Genomic DNA, 19,936 nt, shown 5'->3' with positions numbered 1-19,936 from the left:
ATAGCCACCAGCTGTGACAATTGTTCTTGTGAAAAGTTAGGCCATTTTCTTCTCAAAGGGGAAAAGAAAATCTTAAGTTGACTTTCCAGCCCTGCACAGCCTGACACAGTCAGGAAATACAGCCCAGGAAATAATGCCCCAGCTGCCAGGAGTCCAGAGGAATCTTTCTGTCTGTCTGGAGGGGGCTCAGGGCCTGCTGTCTCCTTAAATCACAAGGAGCAGAATTAAACCTTGAAAATGCTAGTCATTCTCCTTGAACCGGCTCTCTGGAAATGAGGATCCCTTGCTGCTTCCTATTCCCTGAGATTTGAGGAATCCTGGCTGCTTAAGGTGGGAGATTGGGGTTGAGATTAGGGCATAGCTGAGCTGGTATTCAGTCTCTACTAATGGGGGAAGCCCAGAACCCAGCACAGAAACTGAGTTCACCTTAGCTCTATATGCTTGGGCCCAGTCAAGAAATCCAGGACTCAGAGCCCAGTCATAAGTACTAAAGTACACTGTACATGCTCATGGGGCTGAGTCCTCATTGGCCAGTCCTCCATTACATTTGTGTACATGCTTATTAGACTGCAAGCTCATTGAAGGGAGAAGACATTTTGGTCTTTGTCTTTGGATTCCCAGCCCCTGTCACAGTTCTGGGTACATTTTTTTTTACTAGGGGAAATAAGGGAAGTCTTGATTGCTGATGCATCCTATCAGTTCCATTATAAGCCTAGACTCACAGGAGTCTGGGAGCCCCAGGAAGTTGTCACTGATCCAGGATCACCCAGCAGAAAGAGGAACCTGATCCTAAAGCCAGCTTTTCATCCATTAGGAAGAGTTAAATTCAAATTCAGATCTGAATTCAACTCAGACACTTATTAGCTGTGTGACATTTGCCTCAGTTTCCTCATCTGTAAGATAAATTGGAGAAGGAAATGGCAAATTAGTTTAGAAAAGACCAAATGGGGTTATAGAGAGTTGGATGCAACTGAAAAAAGGAGTTTTAGCCACTTAATAATAGAGGCAGCCTTGGCCTTTCAATGGAAAGGTGTCTTTGGTAGGTGTTGGGGAAGGTGAGTTCAACTGAGGTGCCTATTTAAAATTTTTTAAGGGCTCAAGGATTTAAAGAAGAAACCATGAACCAAGATGAAGGACTGAGTGATGTCTGACTCACTATTTTGGGCTGAGAGAAAGGGATGGAGAGATCTCCACTAAGATTTTTTAAAAAAGAGAAATCTGATCCCTTTGAAATTTACCCAGGAGAAAAATCAAGGATTCGCTCCTCCAGGCTTTGAGGAGAGAGTTGGCTGGTGCTACTCTGGCACTACGTGGACATTGAGCCCTTCAGGAAAAGCACTTGGATCTCTGCAGGAGACACTGGATGGAGATGGAGGAGCAATAATCTTGTGACACGCTATGAATTATGAGAATGCCAGTGAAGGCTCCCTTTGTATAGCTTAGTCTCTTCCCTTAACTCTCTCTGTGTGTCTCTATTTCTGTTCTGTCCCTTCCTCTCTCTCTGCCCTCCTCTTTCTCTCCCTTTTCCTTTCACTCTTTGTCTTTCCTATTCTTCTCTTGCTCTTTCCCCCACTGTCTACCACCCATGTCTCCTCTCCCCTGACCTACCTTTCCTCCCCCCTCCCCCCACTCTGTCTTTCTGTCTCTCACATACATTATGATAAGAAAGAGGTAAGTCATTAGTCTCTCTCTCTCTCTCTCTCTCTCTCTCTCTCTCTCTCTCTCTCTCTCTCCCTCCTCTCTCCTCTTCTCCTCTTCTCTTCTCTTCTCTTCTCTTCTCTTCTCTTCTCTTCTCTTCTCTTCTCTTCTCTTCTCTTCTCTTCTCTTCTCTTCTCTTCTCTTCTCTTCTCTTTCTCTTCTCTTCTCTTCTCTTCTCTTCTCTTCTCTTCTCTTCTCTTCTCTCTCTCCTCTTACTCTCTTTTCTCTCTCTCTCCCTCCTCCTCTCTCCCCTCTTTCTTCTCTGTCTCTGTCTCTCCTCTTCTTTCTCTCTTCTCTCCTTTCTGTCTCTCTCCTCTCTCCTCTTCTTTCTCTCTCTTCTCTCTTTTTTCTCTCTTTCCTTCTTCCTCTCCCCCCCCTTGTTTCTCTGTCTCTGTCTCTCTTTGTCTCTCTCTCTCACACACACGTTTGCTCACTCATGCTCAGCACTTCATTGTACATGCACACTCATGGTCGGGCTTATGCCTTGTGACATCCAAAGGCACTCACATTATGTCAGATAATGGCATCCAAGTTAGCAGAATGCTTAGAGGTGGCTGAGTCTGGTGCTCTTGCTGTAGACAAAGATATGAAAACTAGAGGTTTCATATGGTCATATAGCTAGGAAGTGCAGTTAAGATTTGAACTCATACTTTAAAACTTAAAATCCAACATTCTTTCTATAGCAGTGGGCTATTTATTTCTCCATAAGCTTAGGTCACAGTTGGGAGCCATGGTCAAGAAGGTCAGGGAAAAAGATCAATGACAGCAACAATCTCAATCCCTGGCCTTGTTCTAGTAGGAAGGGAATTGGGTATTTGGACAGTGAAATGTCACAGTGAATAGAGAACTGGGCCAGGGGACAAGAAGACCTGAATTCAAATCAAAAAGACCTGAAATCAAAATGCTAATTAGTTATGTGAACCTGGGCAAGTCACTTCACCTTGTTTACCTCAGTTTCCTCATTTGTAAAATGAGCTGGAGAAGGAAATGGTCAACCACTCCAGCATCTCTGCCAAGAAAACCCCAATTGGGATCATCATGAGTCAGACACAATTAAACAATATTATCAGCAGGTACCAACAGCTATGCTTATGGGTAGTTAGATAATCACTAAACAATTCACTCTTGGTGTTATCCATTCCTTAACCATTAAGCAGCTTGCCAGTAAAGGAAAAGATCCCAAAGAAGGGACCAAGAGAATGTTCCCTCTTTCTTCCTCCCTGGCCACAGCCATGTTTTCTCTAATTAGGAGAGAGCATCAGCATCTGTGGGGACCTAAGCCCACCTTGGAGGTCCTGGACCTCTGCCGGATCACACTAAAGAACTATCTCTGTTCCTTCTCACATAACTGTTCACTTTGTTATGAGAGTGGCTTGAGGATCACCAGTGATGTCTCTTTCTTTGTTGTTTTCCCCCCTTACACAGATCTGTCATTTATTGTCACGTTGCTGTCCCTTCCCCTTCCCTAATGACATGCATTGACAGATCAGTTTTACTGATTTGTTCTCTTTCCCTCATTTAAAAAATCTTTGTTAAAAGGAATGGCTCTATGTGAGCAGGGACAGAGAGTGGGCTACAGGGGATGTGATTAACTCAAAGTGCAGAATCAGATATTTTTAGACATGGCCAATGTGGGAATTTGTTTTACTCCACTGGAATATCTGGTACAAGTTATCCCCCTCTTTTATGGGGGGAGGTTCTAAGTGGGAGAGAGAGAAAATATATTTGAGTTAAATATATTTGTGTTAATTGAAAAATAATTAAAATAAAAAGTTAAGTTAATGGAAAAACAAATGCTTCTTATGATTCAATTTTGTCTGACTGACTCTTCTTGACTCATTCGGGATTTTCTTGGCAAGAGACACTGGACTGGTTTACATTTCCTTCTCCAACTCATTTGGCATAAGGGGAAACTGAGGTAGATAGGATTAAGTTGCTTGCCCAGGGTGTCTGAGGCCAGATTTGAACTTATAAAGATGAATATTCCTGACTCCAGGCACAGCACTTTATTCACTATGATATCACCAAGCTGCCCAACAAAACAAAAAACACCAAAAAAATTATTTAAAATCTCTGCTAATTATTTCTCCATAGGACTTCCTGAAGCAGGAAATGGCTGCTCTAACTCCTTCCTTTTTCTGTCAGGGGTTGGCTCAGTTGAGTACCTTGCTATCGCTAACTAATGGGATAAAGTGGGTAACTTACTGGACAGGGGTCAAGAAACACTGAATTCAAATTCTGCCTCAGATATATACTAGCTGTGTGACCCTGGTATATATTCTATCACATGGTATATTTAAACAAAATTTTCATAGAATTTTTAAAAAGCAACAAATGATGGCAGGATATTTGGTAAGTGCCATCTTCTAAAGAGTAGTTATATAACTAGAAAAATTTTTTTAAAAAGGTGAGGATCAAAATAAACTTTGAAAAAATACTCTGCAAACCTTAAAAAATGTGTGCATTTGTACCTACACAGTGGATACAATATGGGCATAATACACATGTACATACATGCACACACATATGTATACACACATTAGGGTCATTATGGTCAGAAAGAAGAGTTGAGACTATGGATGAAAGGCTATAATAAGGCAAAAGGACCTTGGACAGAGAGAAGATCATGGGAGGGGTCCCTGTGTTTCTACGGACAAAGTCACAGGATTCTGGCAGGGCTCGGTAACTGAAAGAGCTGTTCATGCTGCTCTCGCTGCCCAGGGTCTTAGAGAGACTCAGAAGTCACACTTGGTAAACCTGGGCTTTGCATAATTTCACCAACTTTTATAAAACACCTGCTATGTCGAAAGCCTCAAGCTTAGGACTGATGATACAAAGATGAAATGTGATACACAAAGGGATTATGGTCTAGTAGGTTCCTGGCTTGGAATCAGGAAAATCTGAATCCAGGTGTGTGACTCTATATAAGTCACTCTACCTCTGCCTGCCTCAGTTTTCTCATCTGGAGATTTTCTCATCTGGATTCCATGAGGTCTAGAGTCCCTTCCCACTTAAATTTGTGATCCCATGCCCTGCCCTCAAGGAGCCTACAGTGTAACAAGGAGCCTATATAGTGTAACAGAGATGATTAACACACACACATTTTTGATACAATATATAATAAGGAGATGAAGTAAAAGGAGAAAACCAGACAAAGGATTATGGGAAATTACACGAAGAGGAAGAAAGGAGGTGGTCCTGGCTCTTAAAATAGGAGAAGGATTTTAGTGAGCAAGAGTCAGGGGTTTCAGGCACGGGAGGGGGGTGGTGGTGAGAAGTGACACACTGAGTTTCTGAACAGCTGGTCTTGTTGGGCTGGAAGAAGAAAGCTGTGTGAAATAAGGTAGGATACTAGGCTGGAGCCAGGATGCAGAAGGTCTAAGGGACAGGACAGAGGAGTTTACTTCTTATTCAGTGATATATCCATCTAAGGTCAAACTTCTGATGATTGGCTCTATATCTCCATGTGGGAGGGTTCTCAGAGCCTTATAAAGCCCACTCCTCATAGGAGCCCTATGGGGGCACTTAACAGGAAAATTATCACCATTTCAGAGATAATGGTAGTGATAACAACTAGTGTATCATAGAGCAGGGCTTCTGAAACTTTTTCTACTTGTGATTCTTTTTTGTCAAGAAATTTTTATGTGATTGTGGGAATATGGGTATAAAATATAAATAAAACATTTATTCAACATAAATAACAATTTTGTGATCCCCACATTCAGTTATGAGACCCCATATGAGGTCGCAAACCACAGTTTAAGAAGCTATGCTATATAGCATTTTCAGATTTGCAAAGTCCCGTGAAAAGATCTCATTTTATCCTCACAACAGCTCTGGGAGGTAGGTGCTATTCTATCCCATTTTAAAAATGAGGAAACTGAGGGCAAGTAACTCACCAGGCTCACACGCAGCTAGTAAATATCTGAGAAGGGATTTGAACCCAGTTTCGCTGGCTCTGAATTCCGTGTGCTATCTAATGTAACATTCTTCTCCCAGCTGAAGAAACAGTCTCAGAGGGGCTAAATGACGTCACCAAGCTATTTCAGCTAAGTCATCCAGGATAATTAGCTGTCCCAAGCTTGATCCTGAATGGTTTGGCCATTCTGAAATATATAGGTCTGTCTTCACTACACCAGGCCGTCTTTCCTATAGGTGACTGAAGTTTTTAGAGTAGAGGAGTAACACTCAGAGATCTGTGTATTAGGGATAATAATTTGGCTGTTGTGGGAAAATTGGATCGGAGAGAGAAGAAGTAGAAAACTCATCCAAAGAAGAAGTAGAAAAATCCTCTGAAAGATTCAAGGGCCTTTTGGGAAGTTCAGAAGAAACGGCAGCTTGGTCATGCTATTCAGAATGGCAGGGCAGATCACAGATTTAGAGTTAGAACGAACCTTAGAAAACATCTGGCCCAAGCCCCTCATATTACAAATGAGGAAACTGAGTTCCAAAGAGGTGACTTGGTTAAAATTTGAACCTCCATCCAGGTCACACAGTTAGTAAGTAGTAGAGTTGAGATTTGAACCCAGTTTCCCATCTTCAATGCTCCTTCTGCTGCAACCACCTCTTCCTGTTGTGTCCACTAGAAAATAAAAAATCTCCCATCTGTGGGACTAATCTTAAGTGTTGTTATGTAGGACACCAATCTCAGTAATAATCTCTGTAATGGATTTGAAGTGAGTTTGTGGAGAAAGAAATTCCAGAGCTCCTTATCCAGGCCTCTTCTCTATGCTTTTGCATCTTTCCCAATTATCCAGATGAGATATACTCTTCATTTCTATCTGTTTACAGAGTCTGGGTCTCTTTAAGACCCACTCCTTATGGGTGGGGGAGACCCATTATCTCATGAATGAAAGGTGACTGGAAAAACTTAGACTATGTAATAGCCTGGGGATACATTGGTTTTTTTTTTTTTTTTTTCCCTTCACAAGCAAAGAGAACATTATCATTCTTTACTTGCAAAATTGGCATCAGTGGGAACATATTTCCCTGACAAAACATTCCCACTTTGGTTGGCTGTTGTGGTTCCATTTTCATTTTTGAATACGAACCAATGCTTGATCGTTTGTACACACCATTAGCTTGGGAGACACCGAGAGCAACACATGTTTTCTGTTCCCGTCTACTAAACTATTGGAAATAAGCTTCAGTTGAGACGAAGGATGACATTAACTCTTAATCATTCTCCGGCTGTTGTTGACATATATTGTCAGTTGTCCAGACACTACCCCCCAATGCCAGTTGGGTCTCTGAATCATGAGGCACCTCCCTGGTCTTCTCTTGGCTTCCATGGAAGCTTGGTTTGCTCATGCAGGTTTGATGGTGACGATGGAATATCTGGGGGCTTGTATCTCATTTTCATCAGCAGTAGCATCAGAAATTGCTGACTAGATTTCAGAGTTTACTCACTAACCATTGGCCAATTGGCTACAGGCTTCAGAAATTGCTGACCAGATCTCTGAGTTTACTCACCAACCATTGGCCAGTTGGCCACAAGTATCAGAAATTGCTGACCAGATCTCCAAGTTTACTCACCAACCATTGGCCAGTTGGCCACAAGTAGCAGAAATTGCTGACCAGATCTCCAAGTTTACTCACCGACCATTGGCTCGTTGGCCACAAGTATCAGAAATTGCTGACCAGATCTCCGAGTTTACTCACTAACTATTGGCCAGTTGGCCAAAATTGCTGACCAGATCTCCGAGTTTACTCAACAACCATTGGCCAATTGGCCACAAGCATCAGAAATTGCTGACCAGATTGCTGAGTTTACTCACCAACCATTGGCCAGTTGGCTACAAGTATCAGAAATTGCTGACCAGATCTCCAAGTTTACTCAACAATCATTGGTCATTTGGTCACAGGCATCAGAAATTGCTGACCAGATCGCTGAGTTTACTCAACAACCATTGGCCAGTTGGCCATAGGCATCAGAAATTGCTGACCCGATCTCTGAGTTTACTCAGCAACTATTGGTCATTTGGTCACAGGAATCAAATTACTGACCAGGTTTCTGAGTTTACTCAAAAACCATTGGCCAGTTGGCCACAGGCAGCAGAAATTGTTGACCAGATCTCTGAATTTATTCCCTAACCACTGGCTAGTTATCCATAGGCATCAGAAGTAAGAATGTTATGTTTGTAGTCAGAGGGTAAGAGACCTTGAGCTGGCAAGTCACTCAAGTCTAACTACCCCATTTTATAGATGAGGAAATAGAGGCCTGAGTGTGAAATGATAGAGCTTTGGACTTAGGGTCATAAAAATCCGAATTCAAATCTTGCCTTTGTTACTTACTGTATGGTTCTGGGTAAATGTAACTCTCTCAGCTTCATCTATAAGACAAAAGACTAATACATTTTTCTTCTAGGTTCATGAAATAAAGGGTAACAGTTTAAAGCTCTCTATAAATGTTAGCTATTATTATAGTTATTATATATAATATTACATGTAATTATTATAATTGCCTAATCTATAATTATAATTGTCTAAGGTCAAAGAGGTAGAAAGTATCAGAATTTGAAAGAAGGTCTTCAGATTCCAAATCTCACACACTTTTTGTTGCTTTTATCTACAGAAGACCCGCATTTGAAGTTCAGCTCTGCTACCTATTACCTGTGTGGCTTTGGGAAAATCACTCAACAATTATGGTTAAAATTTGCATAGCACTTTACGTGTACAAAGTACTTTGTTAACTTGTCTGAGCCTTCTAGGTAGATGCTGTTATTACTCCAATTTTACAGGTGAGGAAACTGAGGCAAGGTAGGTTAAGTGTCTTGTTCAGAGTCACACAAGTCATCAGTGCGTGAGGCAGGATTCAGATGCAGGGCTTCCCAGTTCCACGAACTCTGCTCTATCCACTGGGTCTTAGTTTCTTCATTTGTTACATGAGATTCATTTCTACATCCTATGACCAGTGAGTCTGGTTGAGGACCTTTCTGGCCCTTCCCTCTCCCAAGGGCTTCCACTTGAATGGAAATCTCAGGTTGGGGTTAAGGTTATTTGTGAGCTTTGATTCTGAGCCTGGGAAAGACAAGAAGAGCCAGGATAGGTTTTTAGGGGTGGGGATACTGTCCACCTGGTCAGGTTGTTAGTCAGTCGAGAAACCTGATTAAGAGCTTCCCATATGCCAGGCACTGTGCCAAGTGCTGAGGGTACAAAGGCAGCAGCCCCAGTTCCTGTCCTCATGGCTCATTTTCTAATGAAGGAGACAACAAGAGGCTTGAGGATTGCTCTTGGAGGGTTGATTCTGAGGGAGGGAGCAGGAAGCTGAGGTCACAGGTGACTGATACGCTCTTGACCAATTTCTTCTCCTTATCCATATGCTTTAGACCCGGAAGGATCCTTTATGTCACTGAGTTATACCTTCTCATTTGACAGATGAATGAGGGGTCTTGGGAGGAATATGGTCCAACCTTTCCATAGCACCTCATTCAGGTGGGCAGTTAACCTCTTCCTGAGCATTCCCGGGGATGGGAAGCTCACTATCTTTTTAGCCAACTTCCTTACTCTGAACCAAGATCCAGCTTAATGTAACTTTTGCTTTTGGGGAGAGAGGCAGCCAGTCTGCTTCCTGTGCTGCTTGACAGCCTTTATGTACCTAAATATGATGATCCTGGCCCAATTAAGTCTTCTATAAAATAAACATCCTAGTTCTGTCAAATACTTTCCATCACAATGAGATTTCCAGACCTCTCCCTCTCCTTGATTGCCTTCCTGTGCAATATATATATAATATTTATAATAAAATTATATATATTTATTTATCTATCCATCCATTGATTCATTTGTTTATTTTTGTGAATCAAGACCTGCTTGCTGATGCCTTTTCTTCTGAATGGACCTCGAATAGGCCTTTTTAGCTATATATTGTGTCTTCCATTAGAGTAAAAACTCCTTGAGGCAGGCCCTTTTGCTTTTTCTTTGTATTCCCTAGCACTTAGTACAGTTTCTGGTTTATAATAAGTTCTTAATAAGTACTTTTTGGTTGAGTGTAGACTGCTTCTAGTATAGAAATTCTCTCCATTGATTTGATTGCTTTTCAGTCATGTCTGACTCTTAGTGATCCCATTTGGGGTTTTCTTGGCAGAGGTACTGGAGTGGTTTGCCATTTCTCCAGCTCATTTAACAGATGGAGAAACTGAGGCAGAAAGTGTAAAAGGACTTGCTCAGGGTCATATACAGGCTATGAGGCTGAATTTTCAACTCAGGAAAATTAGTCTACATTTACAACTGCCCTCCTCTCTCCATTGATGTGAGACAACCACCATTTATAAGAGTTGTAGGAGATACTTTGCAGATACATCACTCTGGGGCACCGAGAAGTGAAGGACTTTGACTACACGGCCAGTATGTAGCTCTGAATCCAATGTACCAGGTTGTTCAAATTGGGCAGGTACATAGTAGGAGCGGACAAGCAACCCCACAGGTTGGGTAAGTGTGGTTGGATTGAGATCTGCACCGTTGGAAGGAGGAGATCACAGATGCATGGATGCATGGGAGAGTTATGGACGATGGCAGGTTGATGAGCCTTCAGTGCTTTGGGAAAGGACCTGACCTCTCCAAGCCTTGATCATGGAATGTTTAGTTTCTTTGAAATTAAGACCCTTTTTGATGACCAGGGAGTGTTAAAAGCTCAGCCAGGCTGTGGGCTGCAGGCCCCCAGGCTGTTCTGCAGAGGCCTGGGGAAGCCTCTTTGAGCCTCCTGATGCAAGAACATAAAGTTCTTTGAAACTATGCAGTGGTTAATGATCAAAACCATACAAGATTAAGTCAGCTGGAGATTGGCCCTCGGTAATAAAAAGGTGTCAAGCTACTTAGTGAGTGCTCAGAAAATTAAATTCATTAAAGACAGGAAAATCAGGTCTCCAATGAGAAGAAACATGCCACTGATCAATAAAATAGGCTGTAAAGGCAGCTGGACTCCAGCTGTTTGGAATGTTAATGTTGCAGCCGCCCGGCCCCTAGACAAGAGACGGCTGGGTGCTGCTTCCCAGATTGGGCCTGCGAGATGCCCAGCAGCAGACCCCTCGTGGGATGGGTGCGTGCTCCTGGCCCTCTCCCACAGCCCCTGGATTTGGGGCATGCACACCCACTGATGGCCAAATGCATATATCAATCCAGGCACACATGCTTAACTATCATCACTTAGGCTTCTGTAGAGCTTTGAATATTATTATTGTTATTATTTTTTGCTGAGGCAATGGGGTTAAGTGACTTGTTCAGGGTCACACAGCTAGGAAATATTACGTGTCTTGAGGTCAGATTTGAACTCAGGTCCTCCTGACTTCAGGTCTGGGGCACTATCCACTGCCCCACCTAGTTGCCCCAGGCTTTAAATATTTTTAAAAGGCTTGTGGGAGAGTGAATAGAGAGCTGACCTCTTGCTCAGAGTCTACTTCTATCACAACTTGGCTGTGTGACGTTGGACAGTGACTTAACCTTTCAGGAGTCTAGCTGTCTAAGCCAGAGCTCTTATTTTTTTTTTTATTTTTGGTATCATGGGCCAGCAATCTTGTGATGCTTATGGACCACTTTTGAAGCGGTCCACTTTTTTCCCCAATAGTATTTTATTTTCCAAATATATGTAAAGATAGTTTTCAATGTTCACTTTTGTAAAATTTTGCATTCTAAATTTTTCTCCCTTTCTCTCTTCCCTCTCCTTTCCCAAGACAGCAATCAATCTGATATAGGTTAAGTATGTGCAAGCCTTTTAAACATATTTCCATATTTGTCATATTGTTCAAGAAAAAATCAGACTAAAAGGGGGGAAAGTCACCAGAAAGAAAAAAACAAACAAATAAACAAAAAGGTGAAAATACTATACTTCAAACCACATTCATTCTCCATAGTTTCCTCTCTAGCTGTGGACGGCATTTTCAATCCCAGATCTGTTGGAATTGTCTTGAATCATTATTGCTAAGAAAAGCCAACTCCATCTCATCTGATCACATAATTTTGCTGTTATTGTCTACAGTGTTCTCTTGGTTTTGCTCACTTCACTCAGGATTGGTTCATATAAGTCTTTCTGAAATCAGTCTGCTCATTATTATAGAACAATTATATTCCATTACATTCATATACCATAACCTATCCAGCCATTCCCCAGCTGATGGACATCCACTCAAATTTCCAGTTCCTTGCCTGTGTAGTTCACTTTTTTTTCCCTGAGGCAATTGGGGTTAAGTGACTTGCCCAGGTCACACAGCTAGAAAGTGTTAAGTGTCTGAGAATAGATCTGAACTCAGGTCCTCCTAACTTCAGGGCAGGTGCTCTATCGACAGGGCACCTCCTAGCTGCCCTGTGTGGTTCACATTTGATGCTTTAATGTATCATTCTACCTCAAATATTCATATGGACTATCTGGGCTTGATTTGTGGCAGAGCATCCCAAACTTGTATTGGTCTGACCGGCCACAGTTGGACAGACACATGGTAATTTGACTTTAACACAGTGATGCCTTTTTAGTCCTCTTCTAGCACAAAGAAAAACAAAGAACCACAGACCACTTGTAGAAGAATGTGTTTAAATGCATACAATGAAACAAGTATCATTGCAAAAAAAAAAGACCACTGTTATTGCAATATCAAAATGGTTTTTAAAAATTAATCTATTTTTAAAAAATTCAATGGTATTTTATTTTTCAAATTACATGCAAAGATAGTATTCAACATTCATTTTTTTTTAAGATTTTGAGTTCCAATTTTTTTTCTTCCTCCCTGCCCGACTTCCTCCCTCCCCAAGGCAGAGTGCAATCTGATATAGATTACACACGTACAGTCACAAAATAGTTTTAGAAGCCAACATTCAGTTAAGAGCCTTGGCAAGTCTAAGATTTTTGCAGTGAAGCTACAGACTTGCATTGGTAGAGGGCCTTTCCTTTTCTAGGAGTACCCTATGCCATCAAAATCACAGATTCATTTCCTGTCCTTTGGAAGCCTTGTTTATCAAACTGTTTCCCTACAACAGTCTAGGGAGAAAAAGGGGACATAGGATTCGGAGCTGGAAGGAACCTTGGAAGTCATTTTACTCCCATGTCTTTGCTTTACAGAGTAGGAAACTGAGAGCCAGAGTGGGGAGTGGATTAAAATGCCAATAAGTGACAGAACCTTGGTCTGGATCCTCTTCTCATCAGTCTGTCTGTCCCTCATTGCTTCCTTTTTGCAGATGAGGGAGAGGGACTTCCCAAGATCATCTAGGGTGGGATTCAGGACCTGATCCTCAGTCCTTCTGCTCCACACTTGCTCTGCTACCCACCGCCCCACACTATTACTTATCACCCACCTGGGGAATAAAGAAAAGATGTGTCAAACACATGTATGAATTGCCACCTGTGCAAAAGCAACATGCTTCTTACAGCAGAGGGGAGCAAGGGTTCAGGGGAAGGAGTAAAAATAACTGACATTTAAGTGACACGTCGAGAAAGAAGATAGAGTAATTGAGGGTGATGTGGCAGGTGTTTTTAATCCTCATTTTTAAGACAAAGAAACCGAAGACCAGGAAGAGCAACTGATTGGTTTATTGTCACGCAGCTAGTCTTAGTACCAGAGGCAGTATTTTAAAAAAACCTTAACAAATCAAAAACAAAACATTAAAAAATGTTCTGACCCCGACAGCTTTGGAAAATGTGAAGGTTTCTTTAAACAAAGAATTGAAAAAGAGACCTCCAGAGGAAACTCTGAATTTCTGTTCTCTCTATATTAAAAAATTATTAAATTTAATATGGTAGTATCCACACTGCTGTCTAAGTCTTCTGTATTTCCTTCTGTTTTCTTCTTAGTGTTTTATGATTTGCAAAATGTTTTACAAATGTTATCTCTTTTGATCCTCACAATAATTTTAGGAGGTAGCTGCTATTATTAGCTCCATTCTACAGTTGGGGATACCGAGTCACAGATTATGACTTGTACAAGCTCACACATATCTGAGATAGGATTTGAACTCAGAGACTTGATGATTCCACTCTATTTAATGCACCTTCTAGCTGCCTTATTTTAAAATGTTTTCATTGAAGACATTTTCTTCTCTTAAAACCAAACCATTGTCTCTTCCCCTTCTCCTGCATTCTTCTTCGTAATGAAGACAAATTTAAAATCCCATTCTGTACCCCAGAATAAGGATTTGAACTCAGAACCCTAATTCTCAGTCTTTTCATTAACATTTATACCACATTGCCTGTCTGATTTTAGACAGCAGCAGCCCACACTAGCTACATTTATTCTCTGATGGATCCTTTCCCCAGGAGCTGTTCTTTCTCCCAGGAGAGGTCTGTCTTTAGGTGTGGATCTATCCCATAAGCTCCCTGAGGCTGGGCATCTGTTCTTGATTTTTTGCCCTCTGGGGTGGGAAGGACAAAGTTCTTCCGTGTGTGTGTGTGTGTGTGTGTGTGTGTGTGTGTGTGTGTTGGCAATAGCATTTCCTTATTAACACATCAGAAAGTTGCATGAAATGGGGCTTTCCCTAGGAGGGGCACAATTTAATCTCTTCCAAGATTTCTTGCATCCTGGACATCACTCCCTTCTCTCTTCCCCACTTGGTGGACTTTTAGGAGGGAGAATGCTTTCCCCCCACTCAAACCTAACAGAAAAACAACAGTAACTCAGCTCCTTTCTCAACCTTCTCCTTGGAGAGGCCTTTCAAACTCCATCTTATTTTTTTGGAAAAGTGACTTGAAAGAGGAAACTGTGATTTCAGATGTGAACAAGGAAACGGAGCTCACTGACTGGCTCCAGGGCTGGCTCCTCCCTCATCATGTTTTATTCAGAATTAATAGTTAGGCAGCAAATATATGTCTAATTCATATGCAGCCTGGCCAGTCATTCCCCAGGGGACCTGGTCGACTTTTAGTTAATGTTCCTTCCTGAAATGGAGTTTTATACTTGGAGATTGGGGAATTTAAATCTGTCTCCTCACCACTTTACCAATGCTTAAAGGGCTGGGTGCAGAGCAGAGGTAAGGGAATTGAGCTTCTCTTTGAGCCCCTTAACCCATCTGAATAATAGGGTTTGAAAGTGCTGTTGAATGTGAACCTTGAGAGATCTGTCAGGGGAATGGGCCAATGGCCCAGAACCACTTTGGGGGAGTCATGAGTGCTTTCAGCTCTTGAGGCCATCTCTCAGAAACCTTTGGAAATGACCCCACCCTGGCCTTATGGGTGCTTAGAATGAAAGAAATATCATCTCAGGTTAGGGTGGGCATTAGGTAGACCCCCACCCAAGACTGTTCCTTACCTGAAAAATACCATTAGCCACGTTCTCCCTTGGATTGAGCATTATTCCCTGTATGGTTCTCTATTAAAACTCCCCTTTTCTCCTTCATTCCTTCCTCATGTCTGTCCTTTGCCTCATTATGTTAGGAGTATGGGATTTGGAGCCAGATCAATTGGGCCCTCATGGGGTTGTCCAGCTGGCAAGTGTTTGCAAGAGGATTTGAATTCAGGTCTAATAATAATAAAAAAACGATAATAATAAGACTCATATAATACTTTACAAAATGTTTACAAATAACTGACTGCATGTCACTCTAGTCACTGCACCTGTCACCTGCTTGTCTGACTTTCCAGCTCCAAGTCCATGATCTTTGATCCATAGTTGACATGATTTCTGTTTCAAGGAGCAGCAGGCTGGCTGCATACAGTGAGCTCTCTATCTCCCTCCAGAGACTGACCAAAAAGGCTTATAAAACTTTCTCCCTCCCTCAAATAGAGGTTACGCATGTGCTTTTTGGTATTCTACATTATAATTATTTTTGTTTTTATTTATTTCCCCTGGATTAGAAGCATCTTGAGGGTTATAGGAAGATGACTGAGGGCAGGGACCCTATCCTACTTATTTCTAAAGAATATACTCCTAAAATATTTACAGGATATTGTACCTAGTAGGCACCTAATCAATGATAGTCAAACTTAGTGAATTGAATTAAGTTCACCTGTATGAAATTTCACCTTGCCTCTCAAAGGAGAATAAGACACCATTGTGTGACTCTTTGGCATAGGCTCTGTACCTGGGTTCAAATCTTGCCTCTTTTCCTTACTGCCTGTTTGTTTGATCTTATCCCCTTGGGCCTCAGTTCCCTCTTTGTAAAATGAGGGAATAGGACTGACTGGCCTCTGTGAACTTCTCTGGAGGTTTTGGATTCTATCTGCCTGAAGATTCTAGGGGCAAGGAAAAATGCTGGTGGAGGGAGAAGACACATGGAGTAAGACTATTGGAGAAGATAGCAGAATGTTCTCCTAATTACTTCATGATTGTTTAGGTTGTATGTTCCCTGCACATGATAGGAAGTCTTCATGGTATGGGAAGCCATGAGGGAAAAGGGATTCTGGGATCTGGCATTATCCAATCTTCAGTTGAACCCAGACTTTTCTAGCTCAGAGATCTGTCATATAGAGGAAGGGCAGACTGACTGGGCATCCTCTACTCCATTCCCACTTTTTCATCTTTGGGTGGATAAACTAAGATGTGAAAAAACATCAAGTGATCATCCAACACACACTTACTGATTAACTCCTGTATCTTGCCCTTCTTTGTGACTTGTCACTTCGAGGATATAAAAACACAACTTGGCCCCTTTCCTCATCAAGAGTATAATCTCTGGTTGGGGAAACAAATGAACAATTCATAAATGGTGCACGGTTGGGCTACTGGTTCAAAACTATTGAATCAACCATAACCAAAGGGTATGGCAGAATGGGAATGATGTCGACCTGGAAGGAGGGCTACAGTGGAATGCCACAGACTTTTGTCAATCATTTGAAAGAAAATATTGATGATATTTTTTAATAATAGCTTTTTATTTTCAAAACACATGCAAAGATAGATTTCAACATTCAACCTTGCAAAACCTTGTGTTCTAAATTTTTCTCCTTCCCTTGCCCCACTCCCCCCCCTAGAAAGCAAATAATCCAATATATGTTGAACAGATGACATATTTTCTAAACTTTACTGGAAGTTGTGAGGGATAACCAATGTGTCGGATAATAGAGTTAGATTCCAAAAAGTTGAAATCTACATCCAAATCTAGAAAAATGAAATTTAATAGGAATAAATGTAAAGTCCTTCATTTCAATTAAGAAAAAATGGTTTCAAGCAATAAGGGTATGACTTAGCTAGATAATAGCTGATGTGCAAAAAAGATCTGGGGGTCTATTGAACTACAAGCTCAAGATGGATCTATGGTATTGCATGACAACTAGGAAAGTTAATATGTGATTTAGCTCAAGGACATTCTCCCACTGAAGTTGTCCAGGTACAAATTGTGGCACATTAGCATCTCAGAAGACTCAAGATTCTATGTGACCTCCCCCCTCCAAAAAAACCCAAACCACTGCAAAGATAATTCCCTGATAGATTTTTATTGGCTGGGTCAAATGGTGGAAGGTGTCGTGAGAGACACATTAGACCAGAAAGGAAGGCAGGACTGGTCATGCAGGGTAAGTGAGGGATAACAGATGAACAGCCTGGGGGCTGCACCACTATCCATGAAATATTTACAGAACCAGTGCATTTGGCAGATTGAAAGAAAGCCGCAGACTGAAATTACATGCAGGACTGAGAAGGCGTGACTGGGTTGTGATCTTCCCCGCTGAGGGGATTACCCACATGGATGCTGATGAGATTCGAGGCTCCTTGAAGTCCCCTTAGGAGAACCACTGGGTCCAGAAGGAGGGAGGCTTGCTGTTTGACCCAGACCATAGCTGGATACTGGCTTCAGGTCCAGGGGCTAAGTCTGAGGAATGATGTTGACAAGCTTCCATACTTAGGATGTTGAGATTAAGCTGAAAAGCAGGAGAGAAGCTCTTCCAAGATGGGTTGTAGGGAGGGGAGAGATGGCTAAGAATCATCTTATGGCCTTCTGATTCTTGTCAATGATCCTATGAGGATTTGAAAGAATATCATGAAGGAAAGAGATAGATTAGATTTGGTTTGCTTGGTTCTAGAGTTAGAAAGAAGCAACATCTGGAAGTTGTAAAGAGGCAGTTTTTGGCTGCATAGAATGTAGGAACTGTCCTGAAAGTGCAAAAGTCCCCAGTTTTTTCTATTGATGGCAATGACCTCAACTGTAGAGTAGAATAATGACAGCACTGGATGGAGCTTAGATTGAAGGGGCAAGCCTAAATGTGTTAATGACTATTAGGAGACTATTGCAATAGTCCAGATGGGTGTTAATGAGTCTTTCTATAGGGACAGCAGCAGCCAGAAGAGAGGTGACCCACAGCCTGGATTGTTAGCCTCTGAAGGATGGAAAGTTGGCTGAGATTTCTGACGTGACACAGTATAGGAAGGGCCTCAGAGGCTGGGCTTGTCAAACCTGTCTGACCGTCTATCTTTCCCCCCATCTCTCAGTCTCTCTCTTCTTCCTTCCTTCCCTTCTTCCCCTTTCCTCTCTTTCCTTTCTTCCTCCATCTCTCTCTTTTCACCCTCCATCTCTTTCTCCTCTCCTTTCCTCTTTCTCTCCTCCCCTCTTTTCTTTTCTCTTTTCTCTTTCTGTTTCTGTCTCTTATTGTCTCTATCTGTCCTTTTCTGTCTCTTTCCTTTGTGTCTTCTTCTTTCCCCACCTCCTTTTCTCATTTTCTATCTATCTTCTATGCTAGCCTAAGTTTTATTCCCTGGCATTCTCCAGGTGATCAGGGCCCTAGCCTGTGGGCCCAAAATCTTCCTGAGAGGGGCTTAATGACTTAAAAAAACTTGAATCCTCAACCCCTGTGGCACAGATACCTGCCCCTTCATTTGTGGAAATAGCTGATGGGCTTCTGGCCACACAGACCTGTCATGCAATAGACTTTTAATAAATGCTTATTGATTAATATACTTCTTCCCTAGTTGCAGTTATGGCTGGAATTCTGGCCTGGCAGGTTGGCAGATTCATCTTAGGACACCAGGACTTTCTACGTGACTCCTATGTTGGCCAGAGGCATCTATAGCTCCCGTTTCATGGATAGTGTGGCTGGATTTGAATCCCACCTCTGCTACTTGCTAGTTTTCCATGACAATTTGGTAAACGTCCTCTCCCAGCCACATCTGAAGCCCAGCTCCTGCTGGTTGCCCCGTTCATCTGGAATTCTCATGAGGTGGCAGGCCAGTTAATGCCACGCAAGGGGTTTATCTTGGTCACTGATCCTGACAAACACCTTCGAGTCCTGGTCCTCCAGACGCCCTCCTCTCCAGCTCTCTGCTCCAATGTGTCCTTTGTTTCATGGCCCCCAAGCAAAGGACACGCGAGAGGAGACTGCCAGCGACTCATCTGCCTCCGTTAGCTCTTATTTAATCTGTTACGGTTTATTGAATTTAATTACTTTAAAATTATTAACTTAGGCTGAGCAAAGCTGGAGGGAGACAGACAGTTGCAGTGGAAACTTGGTTGGATGTGGGCTCTCCCTGGAGGAGATCCAGGGGCACGAGGGCTTGGCAGGAAGGGCCTGCCAGGCTTGGCCGGTGGTTGGGCTGGCTCTGTCTACTGAGAGCCTCTTTCTTAAGAACACAGAGATCATGTGATGATGTCCACTTGATATCTTAGACGTGGGGAATCTTTACCAGAGTCATTCACCAACTTGATCCATGAAACATGGTGATGGCCAGATCCCAGGTAATCTCAGGGTCTTAGGCTAAAGAAATGATCAATCAGTCAACTCATGGACAAGCCTCTATTGGGAATTGTGCTAAGCACTATAGATATAAAGAGAGGCACAGAGAAATTTGCATTACTCTGGGAAATTATGACAATAATAACAAGTAGAATTAGTATAGTCCTGAGGGTTGGGAAGCACATTACAAATCATATCTCATTTCATCCTCACAATAACCCTCTGAGAGAGGTGCTATTATTATTCCTATTTTACAGATGGGGAAACTGAGGCAGACAGATTCCAAGATCGCACATTTGTGTCCTAGGCAGGATTTGAAATCAGACCTTCAGGAGTCCCTGGACAAAATATTTCCTTTTTAATTATAGTAGAGTAAGGTATATTGTGTTTGTGAAACTCAGCACCCTTCCCTCTCTTCCTCCATCCCAAGCAGATACTTGCTTTTGTTCCTAATGAAGTTTCTTTTCTATTACGTGGCCAATTTCCTTCCAATCAATCAATCAATTCAAGAGGCCATCACCTGTCTTCTTAACTTTTGTTCCACTATTGGATTCCGTGACTCTGGAGGAAAGGATGAGGCTGATTGCTTTATGTAGCTCTGCTTCCCTTAAATCCAATTTATGCCCAAGTAGAAACATCACCCTTTGATATCATAGATCT

At 42.1% G+C, this 19,936-nt stretch overlaps 1 protein-coding gene and 1 long non-coding RNA gene across 4 annotated transcripts in view; one reads left to right on the top strand and one right to left on the bottom strand.

The window, feature by feature from the left end:
* GRID1 (glutamate ionotropic receptor delta type subunit 1) overlaps window positions 1–19,936 on the top strand; it is a 1,107,390-nt gene that overhangs the window by 35,895 nt on the left and 1,051,559 nt on the right. The gene's annotated exons all lie outside the window — the stretch shown is intronic.
* The window catches only part of LOC127552026 (uncharacterized), a 28,233-nt gene continuing 25,336 nt past the window's right edge, over window positions 17,040–19,936 (bottom strand). Inside the window, exon 3 of the long non-coding RNA XR_007951223.1 lies at window positions 17,040–17,566. This is a non-coding gene — a long non-coding RNA (uncharacterized LOC127552026). The remainder of the gene's footprint in view (window positions 17,567–19,936) is intronic.

Source organism: Antechinus flavipes, chromosome 2, assembly GCF_016432865.1.
Source record: "Antechinus flavipes isolate AdamAnt ecotype Samford, QLD, Australia chromosome 2, AdamAnt_v2, whole genome shotgun sequence".
NCBI lineage: Eukaryota > Metazoa > Chordata > Mammalia > Dasyuromorphia > Dasyuridae > Antechinus > Antechinus flavipes.
This window is presented reverse-complemented; position numbering and strand designations above follow the sequence as displayed.